General features: G+C 31.5%; 1 protein-coding gene and 4 long non-coding RNA genes across 11 annotated transcripts in view; 3 read left to right on the top strand and 2 right to left on the bottom strand.

Annotated features, from left to right (window-relative positions):
* LOC121121967 (uncharacterized) overlaps positions 1–20902 on the top strand; it is a 177296-nt gene that overhangs the window by 13429 nt on the left and 142965 nt on the right. The window lies entirely within an intron of this gene.
* LOC121122020 (uncharacterized) lies at positions 10702–11333 on the bottom strand. Its single transcript, XR_011781403.1, has 3 exons — positions 11193–11333; positions 11049–11135; positions 10702–10989 (listed from the first exon to the last, which is right to left on the bottom strand). It is a non-coding gene; the product is annotated as an uncharacterized lncRNA (long non-coding RNA).
* Positions 11455–13939, top strand: LOC121122031 (uncharacterized). 2 transcript variants are annotated; one of them, XR_011781404.1, is made up of 2 exons: positions 11455–11591; positions 11664–13939. It is a non-coding gene; the product is annotated as an uncharacterized lncRNA (long non-coding RNA). The 2 variants fall into 2 exon arrangements; XR_011781409.1 differs by having other exon boundaries at positions 11467–11591; positions 12600–13939.
* On the top strand, positions 15325–18346 carry LOC139906119 (uncharacterized). Its single transcript, XR_011781413.1, has 3 exons — positions 15325–15688; positions 15750–16739; positions 16874–18346. It is a non-coding gene; the product is annotated as an uncharacterized lncRNA (long non-coding RNA).
* Positions 18405–19690, bottom strand: LOC121122015 (uncharacterized). The gene is made up of 3 exons (XR_005865658.2): positions 19534–19690; positions 19243–19363; positions 18405–19130 (listed from the first exon to the last, which is right to left on the bottom strand). It is a non-coding gene; the product is annotated as an uncharacterized lncRNA (long non-coding RNA).

Genomic DNA, 20902 nt, shown 5'->3' with positions numbered 1-20902 from the left:
AAATTTTTTCGATTACCTATTAATCAGCACAGTTAACCCGTGTATCCATAGTTTATAACGATATTTCGTTCGAGACCACAGTCCAAGACCCTGGGCAGAAATCTATTTTATCTCAAATCAGTGACTGTTATTACATCGGTTGCGGCTTGTGGATTATAATTTTTTCATATATTTGAACTGTACATCGTATTGCAACGGTTTAAAAGTAATTTTCAGTAAAAAAATTTGTAAACATCATTATAGTAATATTTGTTCAATTTCAAAACACATAATAATCTGTACATATTTAAAAAAAAAATCATTCCATACCAAAAGTATAAAATGTTTTTTTATTGTCAGCTGACGATTTTCCTTCACTCTTGCTTTTTATAATTTTATCAACGTTGATTGGTTAAACTCGAATTGGTTAAGATGTAAACAAATTTTGGAATTTCAGTCCTCTCCTTTAAAGCAAACTTTTCCGTATGATAGGAATCTTTTGAACATTATCGTCACTGCATTCTGGTAGATGTATGTAGATTATGTAATCTGTCATCCTATTCTCCATTCCACAGCGTTGTGTTTGCTTGTTATTTAATTTATATGTAGTACCACAACGGTTAATATTCGAACCACATTTTACTGTGGGTGTCTGTTAAAATTATTGAGGCAAAATCGTAGGGGTAACCCTGGCCCTCAGATTGTACATTTTATGTGCAGAGCCTCAAGGCAAAGACATCTTATATAATAAATCCCGGCCAACAGATTGAGTAAATGAGCTGTTGTGCCTCAAGGCAAGTTAAATTCTTCCACCATCGCTTCCCTAAGCATGTAACATCCCTCCTAATATCCCAAAAAAACACCTTGGCCCTAAGGTTGTATAGTTGAAGTTCTAAGACAAAAGACGGCTTAAATACTATCTCTGACACGTTTCTATGCTCAAAAGATATCTTCTAATAGGCTATATTACACCACAGTCCGCTGGTTATGTACCATCCACTCCTTAAAATTTTATTTTTATAATACTTTATTAGTAAAAAATATATATAATACTGGTGTAATACCTTTTATACTTCTAAGTATATAGATTTATATATAACGCAATACATCACTTAAACATTGTACAAAAAAAAAAAAAAAAAAATACAACGTACTTGCTCAGAAATTAATGGTCTATGAAATGGGATATGGCATAACATATTAGAAGGGGTTAAACACTCATGGTGGTAGAGTTTAAACTACATTGCATTCCAACCCTTCATCTGTACAACCTGAGGGCTGGCGTGTATTTTTGGATATAATAAGGGTTTCTGGATGCTTAATAAAGTGGTAGCTGAAGAATTTTCCTTACTTTGGGCGCAGCAGTTCATACTTGCAACCCTACATTGGGTCCAGGAGTTCATTACACAACCCGTGGAATTTGACCCACCACGGAGCCTAGTCATTCACCTGTACAACTTGTGTTTAGGAGTATATAATAGCAGATTATAAAACGGTCATAAATGCAGTTGAGTTTAAATTGTTTTGTTGGTCAGAACCTCACCTTTAGAACTTGTGGGGTGGGGATGCAAATGAGGCATTTCATAGCATGTTTCTTCAATTCAATAGTTTTATCTTCCCAAGATAATATAAACTCCAACGAAATTGTACACGATAATAATGTCTTGTGATGAAATTACTCACAATCACATTGATTAAAGTGATGTTACTTCATGGTGATGTTACCCACAACCTTTTTGTCTTGTAATAATAATGTACATGATAATTTTACCACGCAACGATATTACCCAAATTTTTTTGTCTGCAACCATTTTACCGTAATCATTTTAGAGTGAACAAGTACTGTGTTGTGTTTATATAATGTTCATTAATGCACATAAAATATTATTCTGCAAAATAACATAAATTAATTAAACTATATGCCATATATTGCCTATGAACAATACCTATTTCATCATAATATCATTTTAAATTGAATTAAAATGTGCAATCGTATAAATTTAATATCAATTTTTGACAAAAATGTGCCAAATGGGCCTTCGGGAAATGTTTCTCCATTGAAATGACCGTTCGGTAAATTATCCTTCGGCGAAATGTCATTCTGCAAATTTTCCATCGACAAAAAATTTTCTGCTAAAAGTCTCCTCAGCCAGTAATTGCATGTTTATAAAAAAATATTCATTTACGGAGTGTTTGAATACATTTTCAATCTCCCAATGCACATATTTGTACCATTAAATATTCACAAATAATGTATTCCTATTTATTTGGTTGGGTATTTTACACAACAAAATTGATATTCAGACCTTTAACGCTTATAGTTTTTCACATTTTATTGTCATTTTCTTTTCACTCATTTGTTTGTGGTACAGTTGTCAGCAATAAAACATCGTAAATTTATCAGTTTTGTAATTTTTTTGAATTTTTATTTATAAAAATAAACTTATTGTCATTTAATAGCAATGAACAAAAGAGTCAAGCATTAGTGTCCTAATCTAAAAAGAGCTTCTTAAACTTTTTAAGTTACTCCTTCTTCCTATAGCATCTACATATTAGTAGAAAATTTCAATCTTGAACTATGTAATAAGATCGATATTTTTTTATTATTGGTTATTTCCTAAATGTATGGTTCTAAAAAAAACCTTGAAGTAAAATCATAGGAGGACATTATTTTCTGGTGCATAATGTACAAAATAAAAAGTACGGTTGTTGTCTTGGTCGAAACACAAAATTAATAATAATTCGTTTATGCATCTATCAATGATCAAAATACTAAATTGAGTTGAAACTTGAACCCAAACTGAATAATCGTTTAAAAAAAAAGTTTTTATACAAATGGATATTTTAAGCTATGAAAGTACAATATTTCTTATTTCTATTCTCAATGATTTCAGGCTTTTTAGATCCCAGTAGACATTCCGTAAGATTAAACTTAAATTTTTTTTTTCTTTATAGATTTGGCGAATTTTAATTTCATATTTTTGAACTAGCTTGCTAACCTTCATATCTGAAAACAAATTTTGGGGAGTTGAAAGTTTCAGATCTAATAATAATATCAACTTCATTTTCTGAATATTTCGTTACAAGGAATGCGTATCCCCTCCTAATTTAACTAATAGCAGATATACAGGTTAAGGACTAAAATATTTAAAAAAAAATTTAAAAACACGTTTTCACTTCTACATATTTTTATTTTGTGCCATATTTATGGGAAACTTTTGAAACAAAAGATAATAATTTAACAATTTTCTACCCTTTTTATTTAATATGTCCCCCTACATTCTGAATGATGGCTTCAATAAAGAGGACGAACAAAAGCACAACTGGCCTTGATGAAGTCCGAGAACAAGTTATTCCTCTCCTTTGTGATTACGGCCTTCAAGGCATCAATATTCGGTTGAGAAGTCTTGTTTTTCTTGCCCTCCAAGACACACTAAACTTCAATGTACAAAGGGTTCTTGTCGGGTGAGGACGAAGGCCAAAAGTCTGCAAGCCAGAAGGCAGCAATGTTCTCCCTACAAAAATGCTGCACGTTGGCCTGTGTGCGTGGGCGCCATCTTGAGTTAATACATAGTTGTCCTTGGAAAAACTGCTGTTCAACCTTGGCAAGACATGGTATCTGAAGACCTTCTAGTAGATGTTCGTGTTGACTCTCGTTGCCCTCTAAGAAGTAGGGAGGCATCTTGCTGCCTTCGGACACCATTACACAGAGGATCATGATCTGAGCTGGATGTTTGGTCCTGAAGGTTCCCTTGACCTGATCTCTTGAGTTACCCCAGAAGCGATCATTGTCCTGTTCAGAACTGCGTCCACTTGAGGTGATCGAATATCCTCTATCATTTTGGTTGTTGCTCGGTCATTTTTGATCGCACAAAAACAGAACAAACATCAAATTTTAGTTTTTTGCATGTTCTTTCGAATGGCGCAAAATTCAAAATTGTTGGACTGTTGGAACAGAGGTTAGAGAGCCTCGAACAGGATATAATTGGTTAAAATTTGGCATGTATAAGTCAAATTAACTTGGAGCAAATTAGCCAATAGCAATAAAGTTTTGAAATTGTCAACGGTCTCCCCTACATCTTCAGTATTAAAGAAGGTAAATTATAAGTAATGACTGAATTATAAAAGCGGGCTATAATAAATATACTAGGTACTATTCGCAGTAATATGCGTAAAAAGCTGAAATAAGCTCATCCATCATTCAATTAATTTTGTGGCTCTTTACAGGAATGAATGTAGGTAATTGAGATTAAATATCTTCATATATATCTTATTAAAAAGTCCTTTTTAAAAATGATAAACTAAGGTGTCCTCAGGTTATTATTATTATTATTTTTTTTTTTGGAAGGGGTTGTCAGTTCTTTTGAAAAGTGCCAAGTACAAAAATTGTCACACTTTTAGAACCTAGGGTAAACGGCCTCGATGAAATTTTAAATGATAATTTTTTGGAGAAAAAAAAATTCAAAAATCTACAACCATTCTCAAAAATTAAATTTTATGGATAAAATTTCAAAAATAAACAGTACAATAAAAAAATAAAAAAACTTAACAGCTGTTCACAAAAAATTTAAATTTGAAATATTTAATTTTTTGAGAAAAATTTTCAATGTTTATTTTTTTTGTAGAAAATCTTCAATATTAAGTTTCTAGTAGCAAACAAAAATTCCTTAAATAAAGGTGAAGTACGTAGTATTGTATGTAATTGCACCTTATGCCAATCATTGTAATTAGCAACTGAAAAGATTTGATATAAATAAGTAGAGCTCATGAAAATATGAACTGCCGGTGTGATAAGAAAAAGAAACCGAAAAGACGTGATAACCGACACAATTTGAATAATGGTTAGAGTAGCTTAGATATCATGACGTTAAATTCGATTATCTACAAGTTGCCATGAGAAGAAGAAAATAATCAGAAATTCTATTTCATACATCTGCAGAAGGTGGACTGTAGGGGCTGTAGCCTCCCCCAAACCCACAAAGTAAATAATTTTTAACTTTACTAGAATTTTTTTCCAAAAAAATCAATTTTTTGTCTATAGCTATGGACATTTTATTTATTTTCCTACAAATTAAATTTTTACTCAATAATTGTGTGTTCGTGATTTTTTCAAAAAATTTTAATTTTTAAATTTTTCCCCCAAAAATTTAAATTTTAGTGAATACCTGTGTATTTTTCACATCTTTTTCGAAAAAGTTTAGTATTTGAATTTGAATTTTTGAAAACTTTTCCAAAAAATGTAATTCTCTTTCACTAGTCATGAATTTTTTAAATCTTTTTCTAAAAAATTCCCTTCTCTTGGAAAGACTGAGAATCGAACTCATGCCCATTGAGTTCAAGAGAATAGTTTATCTCGAGCGTGTGGTTTATTAAGCAAAATTGTTTCATATTATTATTTTTTTATCTGCACATGACACGACAGTATACATTTTTCAAACTTTGTCTCTTTAGTATCTAATCAACTATTTAATTAATGAATTACATAAGGAGAGCTTATATTATGATAAATTTTATGAAAGATTTCCCCGAAATGATTTTTTTTTCTTGAGAATTTTTGTTAGTGTAAAACCACGTTATGTCGTGGTTTTACACTTACAAGAAAATGAATACTAGAAGTTAAAATGAAATAAGAATATATTAGAAAACATATATGATACTTAATATCTATGCTAAAATATGTATTATATATCAAGTATGTATATTAGTAATTGGCATGCACCTGACTAGGTAGGCAATTATGTATTCTGCACAAGTTTGGAATGCATATTCTCTATGCAACTTTGATTTCTTCTTAAAAAATTTGCCTCGCATGAATTCATCTACGTACGTGCATGCATTTATTGAAAATATTGAAAAAAAGTATTTTGCATTGAATAAATTCTTAAAACCTCCCTGAAGACAAACTTTCTTTTCTTTGTGATAGATTAAATATTTGTTTAGAGTAAAAATCAAGTCAATACATTAATATTTAGGGATTGTACAATGCCCACAAATTAACAAAGGACTTTTGTAATTCTTGTCGCGTCAAGGTCAAATTGGTGAGTATACATTTCATCATGTTTGAACATGTTAGAATATCAACATATATAATTTGTTCGTGTTAGGTGGGAACATAGGAAAGTTGTTCTACTATAATACACCATTAGTATTTCAGCCAACTGCATTTGATCTTGCAACATTAACTCCATTCAGAATTATTGGAGCTATGGGTTATTTAATTAAATTATCATTATTGATTAATATATTACTCATCATTGTCTTTACAATCTGGAGAGAAAAAATGACATTGGAAAGCATGAAGCGAACTGATGAAATTTGGTCGTTAGGCAAACCAATTTCCCGATTCCTTGGAACTAAATTTCCACGCTGTGGTGATCTCTGAAAGTTATTTTTTATTTGCCACAATCGGAACCCGAAATTAAACAATGTTTCAAAACGACTGCTACTATGATTTATGACATCTGGGATAAGGCAAAAATACCAACTATCGCCATATAGAATAATTTATAAACTCAGTAAGCTCCATCAAGAATATTACAATTTCAAAAAAAATAAAAACTGACGGAGAAGGAAGGCGAATGAGAATCAGAAGATATTTGTCCTAAGATTAGAAAATATATTTTGACCGTGCGCGGAAAACTGCCGTGGAGAAAATTGCCCATGCAAGATTGTCATGGAGGAAATTGCCCGTATTTTTTATATTTATGACAGAGGTGGCCCAATATCCCCTACAACATCAGGGTTTGGAACTATTTTTTGTTATCAAAGGGTTCCTTGGATGAATTGGTGGGGGTTTTAAGGATCCAGGGTGACCCCCAAGTACCTCACGCAACCCAGGGGCTCATACCTATTTTTTGGTATAAGATAGGTTATATGGATGTATTGTCGGTGGTTTTTAAGGATACAGGTTGGTATAATCCTTGCATCCCTAGTACCTCGCGCAACCTGAAGCCTTTGAACTTTTTTTTTTGGTATTACAAAGATTCCTTGGATGTATTGGCGATGTTTTTTAGCAATCCCAGACTACACCTGAGCCAATCAGAGGGCGGAGAGTATTCAACCATATTTTAAGAGGTCCTAAGCTATTTATTCCCCACCCCCTCCCCACCAAACAAATATATTAAGATATCTGTATTAAATAATATTAAGCGAATTTATAATGTGTTATTATTCATAATGAAGTTTGAACAAAATGCGAGGAATTTTCCTAACTGGTAATTTTCTCCAGGGCAATCTTCCACGGGCAATTCTCCCCAGGGCAGTTTTCCTAGTACCATATTACATCCAGATGCCTTACACCCTATAAAACTCAAGAAGAATAAGATTTTCTTATTATGCAACACAAATGAGGACGGCCAGTTAACATGGTTGGAGAAGACAACAAATGGGCTGCTCGGGAAACTAACAAAAGAAAAAGGTTGGAGGAGGAAAAACGATACATCGATCGATGGCTGGAAGAACAATGTACCTCTTCCTCGGTACACTCTTTCTCGTAGGAAGAAAAGGAAAAATCCTTTCTTTTCTCTTCTCAACGTGTTAAAAGAAGTACGTCTCAAACCGAAGATTGTTATAAGTCAAAGTGTAGCTTTAGACAGAACTCAGATCAGTTACCGAAAAGCTGCGATTATATTAATTCCTTTTGTAGCTCATCTTGGTCATTATATCGAGGATCTTGACATTAGCCCAAGTTCCGTAAGAAGGAAACGAATTACTAACTGTACTCTATTGACAGCTGAATTGTTGGTAAACTTCCTCTGAAAGTTCCTTTAACATTACATTGGGATGGTAGTAACCTAATGCCTGACTTGGTTGACCAAGAGAAGATCGAACGTTAGAAATTTTGTGTCAGGTAAAGATTCATGGGGGGGGGATGCAAACTCAATTGCTTCGGAGATCGTATCAGTTTTAGTAGAATGGAATATAAAAGACAGAATTAAATGGCTTTCCTTTGACACCATAGAGACAAGTAGATTATCTAAATCTGGCGTCTGTTTTATGCTTGAAATGTTACATGAACGTGAGCTCTTACACCTTGCCTATCGACATCACATTTTGGAAATTTTTCTTACCTGTGTATTCTCTAATCTCGTGATAGAATCAAAGTAAAATTGCAGATATTACTTTGTTTCTACACTATAGAGATTGAAGATAAGAAGGTGTTCCTAGGATAACTCAACATTTAACCACTGATTAGGGAAGCAATGCTGTATTCAGAGAACTTTTAGAATTTTTTATCTCGGCAATGAATAAAATTTTCTTCCATCTAGATATTACTACCTTATTATTATTATTACCACCAGAAGAGTGGACCACCTCAAAAGAATAGAAACAAGGAAAGGAGAGAGTAAAGTAACTTTTTGTGACAAATGACGCAACAGAAGGAGCTTTAATTAAAGACTTAACAACTAATGGCCGCAACAAGCCCGAAGATCAACTTCAGTTCATGATTCTGGTGTCAGAAGAACATCGGCGAAAATACCCAAAGGAAAAATTAATTACAATAATTTTTTCTTTCAGGAATTTATGTTTTAGCTATTTGTATAATTGATAAAAATGAAATTTCTTAAAATAATTCAATAAAAAACCATTAATACTAATATGTAGGGAGAATAGGAAAAAATTAAGAAAAAGACTGAATTTTACGAGGGATGCGCGACTCCTAAAGATTTTGTGATTGGAGTGAACCTTTTTGTTTATTTTGAGCGATAAAAATGGGGACATTTTAATTTTTTATCTCTTATCCACTACTATTGCACATATATTAGAGTTTTTGTCATCGATAGTTTTTCTGTTGCACATTAGTTACAAATAAATATATTCAACATATTCCAGACATGTCAAGTTATATAAAACATGAAAAATTACGCTTGTCGGCCTTAGTTGTCTGGATTTGGAAGATAATAGGTTAGGAAAAAAATAATTTTGTATTTTTCATTTATTTGCATACTTTTTAAAAAGTGTTACAATCATTCTATTTAAGTAAGTATAACCTTTTCTGTTTGATAACTTGTTGCCAATAAGAATCCAACTTCATAATACTCTTTTCATAGAATCCCTTGTGGCAAAAACTCGGACAACCAATTTCATAGACCTCTATTGTTACCAGATTTGTAGTCCAAAGCACGTTGGCCATTGTCGGGAACAGTTTGCTAGTCACTTGATGTCATGTCATAATTGTAGGTTGGATAGATTAGAACTTCCCATCCGAGCTCCCGGAGCTTCTGGCTCGACATCAAAGATGTGTGCGGCCGTCTTTGTTAGATTGCTATCTTCTAAAAGTTGCGTTGTTCAAAGTAGTGGGCAGAATTGAGCGGGGGAAAAATCGATGGAATTACTGTTTTTTAATACGAACCAAAAGAGTATTGGCATGTGAACATTGAAGATATTCTTGGTCGCATTCGACAAGTTTTTCACTTTCAAGTATTAAAAATGTAAAACAAGGCAGGGCGAATTTATCCCTATCAGACCCCCATACACAACGGACAATAATTCACTATAGAACCGGCCAAGCGCGATACTGCGTATAAAGCGTTTTTGGTATACACTTATATCTTTACAATTCTTTTTCGTATAATCCAGTGTGACCAATAATGAAAAATATATACTTAGTTTAGAAAAGAGACGGGAAATACAAAATTAATTTTTTTTAACCAAATAATAAGGTTCCATTTTTTATTGTGGCTTAATTAATATCTTCTAAAAAAAAAAAAGTTTGGTGCAACATAGCAAAAAAAAAAAAATCGATTTAGGACATTTCTTGTTTGTTTTGTTGTTAATTGAGTCAAAACTTTACATAAAGAATCTTGAGTCACCAAACCTATCTTTCACTTTGTTCAAAATTAATCACGATTAAGTTTCCAATTTACAATAATTTAAATTAAGTGATGGGATCAACCTTGTATCAATATTTACCCGTCTAATATTTATCATTCAAGTACCATACCTTACATAAATAAAATGTAATCAGCATCATTGTAGCTAATTTGTAGCTCTAATACAGGTGTGTGCGTCTAAAACTGAACACTCCTTTAAATTTTACGCCATGCACATATTTGTGATTTTATTGAGTTGAAACCGGTTTATACTTCGAGGCAAGGGTCTTGACTAGTTATAAACAAACTCCAGCTAAATCTAAATAGCAACAGTGAAACAACAGCCGATAATATGGAGAGTCGCAATTTTGGAACTTTCCGTGCAGGGAAAAACTCCCACTGAAATTGCCAAGGCTCGGAACTGCAGCCGCACCACCGTTTATAGCGTGGTAGCCAAAGGGACTCCTGAGGAGACCACAAGATCTAAGTCAAGGCCTCGAAGGTCGGACGTAATGGTTGCTGCTGTGAAAAAGTCTGTCCAGGACAAGAGAGGCAAGGTCACCGTCAGCGGCCTCTCAAGGGAGTTCAACGTCAGCAGAAGGGCCATGGACCGGCTAGTTAAGAAAGATCTTAGCCTTAAGGTCTACAAGAAAACCCCACGTAAAACCCTCAAGCCGTAAAATTAAAAGGAGTGTTCAGTTTAGACGCGCACACCTGTATAAGGAGATAAGGTTTCTGAGACATGAATCACTTAAAAAGTACATAAGTGTACATTCAACATTGTTTTTTCTATTTGTAGGTACATGTATATTAATATATTGTAAGTCCTATATAATTATATTAACGATAATTCATCTTAAATCTTCGACTGTTAAGTGTTGAAACTTTGATAATAAATCAATCATTCAAATAGTTTGATGAACTTATATATTTGCAGTTAAAACATAAAAAAGTGATTTATCAAAACAATCTCCATTTTATTTATCCGGTCATACTTAGCAGACTCCGCATGTTCTTCTACAAGCCCTCCTGTAGAAGAATGAAAAGCAAAATCTTGGCGAAAAACAATACCGACTTCTGTTTTGGCAGGTAGTAGTTGCCGTACAAACTCTACATGTTTTTGGACAAACACTTCGTACCCTCGAATTTCGACAGCAATGTCTATACCGTGGGCAGCAACGATTGCGATCAAAGCATCCTGATATAAATTAAAATATTATACGTAAATAAAAGAAATAATAGAAAAAATAAAAATACTTGGAGCAGCTGTTGTTGTGGTGACAATTGGTGTAGTTGTAACAATCCCTTTGGTTGTTTTGACTTGTGGAACAATCTTTGTATTCTCTTAAATTTTAAATATCTAATTGAAAACAAATATCAAATATATTGAAAATAACTTACTCTGACAATGAACCAGCGTTATACACAAACAGGCAAATAACAGCACAGACAGTCGCATATTGATTGTTTAGTTCACTTCTGTCTTGTTATAAGAATAGATGCACGATGAAAGAATGTTTCTTTATATAAACGAAACAAACAGAACAGCACTCAATTACAAGTGTGTTTGTCATATCATCTTTTGATACTATAAGTAATAATTAAGTTTTTCAACATATGCTTGCATGAAGTAATTTGCATCTTAAAACTTTGAATAGAATGTCCTCCCCCAAATCGACTAAACAGTTTGTTGTTCCAGTTCTAGGAAAGATAAGACTACCACTTTTGAAAAACATAAATATGCCGATTTCTGACATAATTGCAAACAATTTACTTTGTACTCCAATCAGGCTGATACCGGTAACTCTTAAAAAAACTTTTTACTCTTTGAATATTTTCACCCGTTGTTTCAAACGTTCTTTCAAATTTTAGCAATTTATATCGATACTACATTATGTAATATTCACGCTTCTTTAAGGAATCACATGGAATTTGAAAAAAAAAAAAAAAAAAAAATAGTATATCTATGTAGAAGAGATTAGTCCCAAGGCCATTGTTTGAAAAAATCTCATCAAGTATCGAGTTATATGCCCTGTTCTAAGAAATACGTTTTGTGAACTATATCTATAATTTATTTTATAGATTTTTTGCTTATGCAAATGTGTAAAAATAACTATATATCCTGATAATATTTTTTTAAGCTTATATTAATACTTAATTTAGCGACATTATGAAAGATTTGCTAATTTGAACTATGATTTTTTAATATGTAAATGTTATTATTATAATTATGACTTTGTATTGAAAATGTTATAATTATGGAAAACTTAAATGAGGAGCAAGTGATAGGATCTTTAAAGTTTGTAAAAATTAATTAGATCTTTAATCTATTTATATCTTTGAAACCATTAGAGTATGCATATTTGTATGCGTCATCTTTATAAATCTGGCAAAAAGTTGACAAAATAAAGAACAATTTTAGCAGCCTCCTTTTTAGTTTCTTTAAAATTATGGCCAATTAGTATGCCAACTGAACTAGAGTAGTTAAACTAGATAATTAGGGAAGCAAAATTACCATTTATACTTTCTTGATGTACATATAACACAGGCAACAATTCCAGAGTGATAATTTATTATTTGAATTTGGATATAGGGATTGAAATGATTTTTGAACAGAAAATTCATAACTGTGCTTTTTTCCCCCTAATCACAAATTTTTGAGATACCTAGATTTACTTTAATTCATAAGTTGTAATTTTCCATTACTAAAAGAATCAGAAAGAATAATATTATATTAATGAAACATATTTAAAATCGTTCAATGAGTTACTTTATATATTTGTTGTTTCTGTGCTTCTTTAATTGCAGTCGTAAGCGATTTCTTGAACAAGTAAGTACGTATGAAGGAAGATTACAATTAGGGTTGTAGATATGTCCTGCTCCTGTTGGATGAGGCACCTCTTTGAAGTATACATTTGGCCAGTCCATATGCTATTCACTAAGCATTTTGGATGACCAGGAACATTAGCTGTAATAAAATGCTTTTATTAACCAAGTAACTAAAATACAGGAAGGGCACGTATCTTCAAGCTGGGGAGGAAGAAAAAGCCTCTGGCCTTACTATCCACGAGTGATAATATGATCCCCACATCTACTGCTGAGGTATCTATCTATAACCTCCAGGTAATGAATGCTGCAATACTAATATCAAAACAATAGATTAACAACCACTGTTCTCATGAAAACCATCCTTGGTTCCATTCACATAACGCCATAATCAAGTGGGAATAGGAGAAGCTCGTAGTCGCGCTATAAGAAACTGAGAACTTAAAGAAAGACAAGCAAGGGTTTCCTACAATCAATGCAGCTACAGTTTTCCCAGACCTGGCAGGACCAGAAACTCGCTTTCTATTTCATGTTATTGGAGTGAAATGTGACTGGCCCACTACTTCTGATGACACCTGTGAAAATAATGATAACTACAGGAAATCATGTAAGTTTGTGAAGTCAGTAAATGTGACCAATTTTGTGGAAGAGAGAGGTATGAAACGGATGAGTGACTTTGCTATTTAGATCACATCTATCCTTGAAAAGAGAAGGAAGTCCCATTGAAGAAGTGACAAAAGATATATCAGAAACGTCGTCTGACAAGTTGATTTTTTATGTTTTTTATTAAAATACATAATTGTCACTATAAAGTCCCAACTGTTAGTACATTAAAATTATTATATTTATTTATGTCTTTACTACTCTACGGTATAATATTTTGTTAGCTTTCGTTTGGTACTACTTTCAATCATATAAAATCAATAATCTCTGGGATGTAAAACGAAAACAATCATAAAACGTCCCGAATTTTGCAGCGCTTAAAAAAACCAACCCTAAAGTTACGTGGCTCTTGAGGTAATCATAGACAAAGTCCTAAAACAAAGTACCAAGTATATTTGGTTGATTTATGAAATAATGTAAATTGTGTTTATTTTTTCTCGGATGAGAGAACATTTGATATTGATCCGATCATAAATCGAAAAAGAAATCTTCTAGAATAATCGTAATAAAAATCTACTACCCACATGTTATGCGAAACGAAACATCCAGCCTCATAAATTATCATAGATGAAAAAATATGATCTGTCAGTATGTTTAAAAAAAGAAACTAACAATAAATGCGGTAATCCTGACCATTTAAAAAATGTTTGGGGACAAGAGCTGTCACGATGTTTCATTAAATTAGCTATAAGAAGTTATGAGATGAAATAAATAATCCCAGACCCCACTCTGTATTAAGCCATGACATAGGCGAAAATTAATCACATGTCCATCACTAATTCTACTTCGAGTCCAACAAGGACTTACACTTATAACTACGCAACAAATACTTGTGTTACTTCCATGCATTGCTGATTACTTTATAATTATATGTTCTCTCTTCAAGAGTAATAATATTACCTTTGGAAAAAAATAATTACGTCATACTACTGCTGACTTTTTAAAGTGATTTTATGATATGGTTCTTAATCACAAAGCCCTTCTCTTTCCTACAAGATCTTAATTTTGCAATTTGGATATCCAATTCACACAATGACTATTCTTTGAGATTGTCGAAAATTGGCTAGTCGATTAAAAATAGGATGACCTTATTTTTGAAATTAAAAATAAATAAATAGAACAATTGGTCTAATGAGTGTCAATGTAGAAAAAGAGGTAACTTTTTTGTAACTTATAAATATAATAGATAGGTAATTATCGATAACTTAATATTCGAAGCATAAGAGTTGATAACATAGAAATAATCATTGACATTCAATATATGAAACAGATGATAAGTTGAGTTTGCATATTGTTATGATTTCTTCCCCTTTTTTAATATTCATAATTAAAAAAACTTATACAATTTATTCAAATAATAATGGAGAAATAAATTATGGTATTAATATATTTCTCCATTATATTATTTGATAAAATGAAACAAAAAATTAGGGAAGTTGAAATAAAAACCTGTAGAACCAACTTGAGATCATATAAGTAAGCTACTGCTTTACTAAAGAACACAGCCGTAAAGAGAGGATCTCGAGTAAGTTCTCATAAATAATAATACTTTATAAATGCTATAGTCTAAAACCGATGGATCACCATCAATAGTCTGTCTTCGAAATAATGAGGCCTGACGTCCTCATAATTGACCCAATAGTCTGGCTGAAGTATAAAATACAAATAAGTTTTGTGATGACTGCGTCTGCTTAAGATGAACCCGAGTTGTCAGCGACATACCCACCAACCAATATTTTTTTGTAATTTATATTCCATTTGTATCCCTAATTTTCTCTCCCATGATTTCCCTTACACGTAGCTGTATAATCACATTCATAAAAAAGATAGAAGGAGGAATTAGTCTGATACTATCAGAAAGAGCAGAACTTAACTGTTTCATTTTTTTCGACTTTTTGGGGAAGACTGTTGATTTAGCGAGACAATATTGTAGCCATCTCTCTCTTGAAACGGTAAATGGATTTCTCATGACCGATCCCCATGTCTGTTCTATTTACATATCGGAGACGTTTAGAAACTAAAAGAATTGGGGGGAGATACTGTCATTTTCAAGAGCTCCCTTTGAATATATTGTATATTAGAGCCTCCAACGTAGTGTAAAAGGAGATGTATAGACTCATACTTATTTTTTATACTACTTTTTTTTTGTTATTATGTCACCTAGAAATAATTCCGTTTGTCGTTACAAAATTAAAAAGAAGAAGACAGGCATATAAATGATTTTTTTTCACAAAGGAGACAACTCGTGAATGATTCATTAGCTCATCTCTACTTTTGAAAAGCTCATTAAAACTTACAGGTTCAATTCCAACAAATAGTGGGAGAGAAGCCAACAAAAAAGAATTCCAAGAAGATAATAGCTCTTTCCAATAAGCTTCATTCTTAGGTATAGCTGACCTGGGCCCATGGTAATTCATTCCTCAAAATAGTAGCCAAAGTAGTTCTTAAAATATATTTTCTTTTTTTCAGCCCAGAAATCCTGACACAGTCTTAATATTCTAAGGCAGGAATATTTTAAGGACTTCCACTTCACTTCGGTATTACATATACCAACCGTATTTTTTTTTTCAAAAAAGTCAAAAACTCCCTAACTGGAGTATGTAGTGTTTCTTCCCATAAATAAGGTGTTTTTTTCATTCCAAAGGCACTTTCTTTAACAAAGTCAATTTCTCGTCTAATTTCCTTCGTGAAAACGATGAACTGAAGTAATTGAATTATCCTAAAAAGTATATTCACATTCCAAGTTGTAACTTATTCTATTATATTAAAATCAAAGTTATGGTGAAATTTTTTATTTTTACTTATTTCTAACATAACTCCATGATATTTTTTTCCTTTTTTGGAGGACTCATTGATTTTCTACCAACTTCAATGAGGGTGTATATAATAAATTTGGATACACTTGATCAAAAAATCTTCGGGGGCTTTAACTATATTGGATTTTTTTATATTAATTGATAGATACGAGTCTTTATTGAAATTATTCAGTATCTAAAGGAGTTCACAAAAAGACATTTTCGGTGCATTAGGGTAACTTGATAGAAATACTGTTACGTTATTGGCTCAAAGCATGTGTTTTTAAGTCTAACTCTTGGTATCCATTTATCAAATTCTTGGAAAAATAGGCTCATATAAACTATATCCAGCTATTATAAAAAGAGTTGGCGCGACTAGATCACCTCCTCTTACTCATCTTCTTATATAAAATGGGTCATTCCATGTCAAATCAACGAGGGTATGTCACCTGGCCCTCTCAGATTTGGATGATTTTTGGCACACAAGCTCAAATTCAGCAGTAAATTAAGTGTAGCAAATTTTACCACATAATTTTGAGTCGTTTCGGACATATATATACTCGTCTCAGACCAAAATTTTCAACGTCGCTTTAAAATCTTTTTACCCGACGCTTCTTTTTATAATGTATTTTTTGATCAAAAAGAGCTAACTTCTTGAAATTTGGTACTTAACTACTATGAAGTGTGAGGATCATACAATATATAATGTCAATGTATTTTCGAGAGATTTCATATTTTACCATCTGTACTAATACACAATCATGCGATACTATCAAATGCTTTTTCAAGATCTATTAGAAGTACTCAAAGTTTAATTCCCTTCTATTTGATTCAATAATCGCATCTTGAATACTTCTCAGGATATACTTGCCGTGTCTGTTTTTTACAAATTATTTCTGGTTTTGAGTGAATAATCTTGGTAGAAAATTATGAAGTGAATTTATATGTAATACCCGTAAGTATCTTGAATGTAGTATTTATAAGTGATATTGGTCTGTAGTTATTTAAGTCAAATTAATCTTTTCCTTTTTTATTTACTCGTACTAGTGTCAAGATACCCGTACAAATTAATGAAGGGATATACCCTTTTTGAAAGATTTAATCTAAGCATAATTCCAATACCAGACAAAGAATCGAAACGAACTTCCGATAAAAATTCAATATTCTTTTTTTCCCCGACCGTTAGAAACGCATAAGGATTTTTTTGGAACTTTTAACCTCATAAGTTATTGCCTCTATCCTATAGAATACATCTTTTACTCCAAATCTCCTATAAAATATTTTTTTTATCCTTGCACTTCTATAAAACTAGATGAATTCTATAAATGACTGAATAATGAGGAACAAAGATAGTAGGTATATTGAAAAGGTATATTGAAAAGCTACAACAAAAAATTTCACAATCAGATTAAGTAGTTCAACCATAACATTCTTTTTAAAAAGAGTTATTTGCGAATTTTTTAATATTTAATTCATTCCTATTGTTAATCATTGATTTGAATAAAATTAGTCAATGAATAAAGGAATAGAAAGCGTACAAGAAGAGATGCGGTATGTAGGCATTGTTATGTTTTCACTTCAAAGATAGGTATATTAAATAAGAGTAGATTGTACGGAATTTGTTCAATATTTATAATAATATTCTTCAATACAATTATACGATAAACGTTGAGGAACATAATCAATATTCGTAATGAAATAAATCATCTTTTTAATCTCCTACATTCAATTCTTAAATCCTTTTTTACTTTTTACTTTTTATTTTAATATTTGTTATTTTTGATCTTAAATATTATCATTTACTTCAAAAACTAGTTGTTCTGTCATGTAGTTGAAAACTAGACCGAAATATAAAACGATAAAAATGATGCTCTTCATAATATCCAACTTCAATCATTTCCAGCAAATATAAGTATTCTACTATTATTTTTAAAATATTATAATTACTGAAAATATTCTTTTGAATTTTTTTGTTGAAGATATATTTTTTTAATTCTTGAAAATATTGAATAACAAAACGTACACACTAAGAAAAGCAAGTAATTTTTTAGACTTCGATGCCTCGTAACAACTACGGCATTCTGGAACGAAGCAAACCCACTTATGAATAAAACTTTTACCAAAGAGAGTAGTCAACAAAAATCTTAAGATTTTACAAAATACTTAGATATTTAGAAGTATATAATTGAAATATGTTTAATTCGTAGTTAATTAATCAATTATCAAGTATATTATAAGTTTGAAAAATTAGGACAAAATGAAAATACAAACTTTAATCAAGGAAATACATAAATAAATACATATTTACATTAAAGCATTATTTACAATCGATACATAAGAAAATAATTATAATTGTTAATGTTATATTAATATGCTTGGCAATTGTCGAGAAATATAATCTACAGGGTAGGGATATCTTTCGATAACTCGAGAGATATATTTAGAAATATATAAATAATTTTATAATTTCAATAATAGGTAAAAAAAAAAATGATAATTATGTTAACAAAACATGTAGATAAGGTTTTTGAAAAAAATATCACTCTATATGGCTACCTTCATTATCAATAACAGCTTTATATATCACCTGAAGGCCATGCAGGAGTTGATAACAAACTCATTTAACAAGTTGTGTCATACAGCAACTATGGACTATTTCAGTGTGCCCATAGTTGGGTGTGAGATTATGTTGGTTTCCCACTCCGAAGTGACCCATATATAAAAGTCCAGTGTGTTCAAATCTGGTGAGGAGGGAGCCATATCTCTTTGGACCAGAATAGAGCCAGGGTATCTGCGTATAACTCTTGGCACTTGGTGGGTGTGTGAGAGGGGGCACCGTTCTGAGCCCATGCATGGTTACCCTCCAGGTAGTTTGTCTTCATACATGGTAAGATGGTATACCTAAGCACCTTAGGTATAGTAGGCATCCTGGCCGATTTTCTTTAGTCTTGAAAAAGAACAGTAATCTTCTTTCCATCAGAGGTCACAACGCCGAGGACTATTAAGTGGCATAAGTTTATCATGGTAGACTTAATTGCACTAGTCATAATTTCATCTGTAAGATGAAATATTTAGTATTAATAATTATGCGTTGCTCTGTTTATTATGACGGTGTTTTGAAATTCGATGAACCATCTAGTGTTCAAATAGACTAAACAAAAATATACTCATGAAAAGTGTGAAGATTGCGGTTGATGAAAGTTTTTAATATTTTGCCAAGAAAAATAGCAATGACTCCGTTTACATTCAAATAGGTAATGTAATTTTTTTCTTTTTTGCATTTTTTGGCTAAAATTAAATAGTAGTTATTATATAAAAAATACAAAATTATGTCAATTTTCAATAGACTATATATTCTATTCGTACTGATATAAATGCATTCTATACAAAGGAACATTCTAATATTATATACGTACAGGTTTTAATCTTTATATATAATTAACTCAATGTTAAAATACCTAAAGATCCTTCATTGAAATTCGTGGGTCCATTCCTCTTTAAGTCAACTCTGCTTCGTCTTTTAACATAAGAATACACTTTCCTTATCAAGAGTCCTTCAGTGTCCTTGATATATATAATACATAAATCACTAGTCTATATCACACTCATATCCATTTTATTTATATGATTTAATTTTAGAAAATAATTTCAAATTTTTCCTTAAATGGCTTCTTTTTTATTTAATTATTTGTTATTTTTAAGTTACCTTTATAGGAGAATGATAAATTTCTTGATATAATAATTATTATTTGCTCTTAAATATTAATATATAAGAATCTAGAATGCGTGGGACAAGGAGCAAATATCTCCTGTAAACGATACTGCTCTTGAAGGCACATTCTACAGTAATATTTCCATCATCTTTGAATTAATCAGGCCTCTTGCTTGCTCTTGAAGTTAGTCCAGGACCAAGACTTACTCGATGTTCTCACGATTATTAATTATTATAGTAACACAATATTAAGAGCTTTGATGATACTTTACGAAAATGTGTTATGTATCGAAAGTTTACTTTTCTCAAATGTACCTAATGGTACGCTAACTTATAAAATACGATTAAGTTTATATCTACTACTCTTGTATTAACACATTTAACATTACCATTTATCAATATATTAACAACAACTATAATCATGCTAAATTATATGCCATATTAAACGTAATAAATTTTAACAGAAGTATAACTATTATGATTATAAAGTATACTTAATAATTGATTGAAAGTGATGAAAAACTATTCATAATATTATCACCATTGAGAACCAAATAGCTAATAAAAAAGATAAGAAACCCCATTCTGCTGCAAAAGGTGCAGAGTTATAAAAAATGTGAGACACTTATAAGATTTTTATTGAGTCGGATTTATCATGCTTCTTTGTCAAACTATTCTTTTTGAAGGGAGTTTGCAATTCACCGAGTCTGAGTAACTATACACTGAGCTTATTAAAAATGCCAAACTGATGTGTAACGATATATATTTACTATGATTAATAGTGGTACGATGGATCAACTGTTACAATAGACTTGATATAATATATACTTGAAGGGAGGATAACTTTTTCCATTTTATATTCGTTTGCATTTCTGGAGATGTATTAAAATTTAAAAAAATACTATTTGCATAATAATAAATCAATTTCGGTTATTATTATTTCCCAATTTTCCTTCTTCCCTTTATTACTTATGGTCAAGTTTGAGTATTTCTTTTTGTATCTTTAATGACAGTCAATGGAAGAGCGCCTATATAATTTTTATCAGGGGGGATGTCACCAGAAATATAGCAAACAAAGAATAACGCATAATTGCAATTACAAATTAGCTTATTTG

This window comes from Lepeophtheirus salmonis, chromosome 1, assembly GCF_016086655.4.
Source record: "Lepeophtheirus salmonis chromosome 1, UVic_Lsal_1.4, whole genome shotgun sequence".
NCBI classification, from domain to species: Eukaryota; Metazoa; Arthropoda; class Copepoda; order Siphonostomatoida; family Caligidae; genus Lepeophtheirus; species Lepeophtheirus salmonis.
This window is presented reverse-complemented; position numbering and strand designations above follow the sequence as displayed.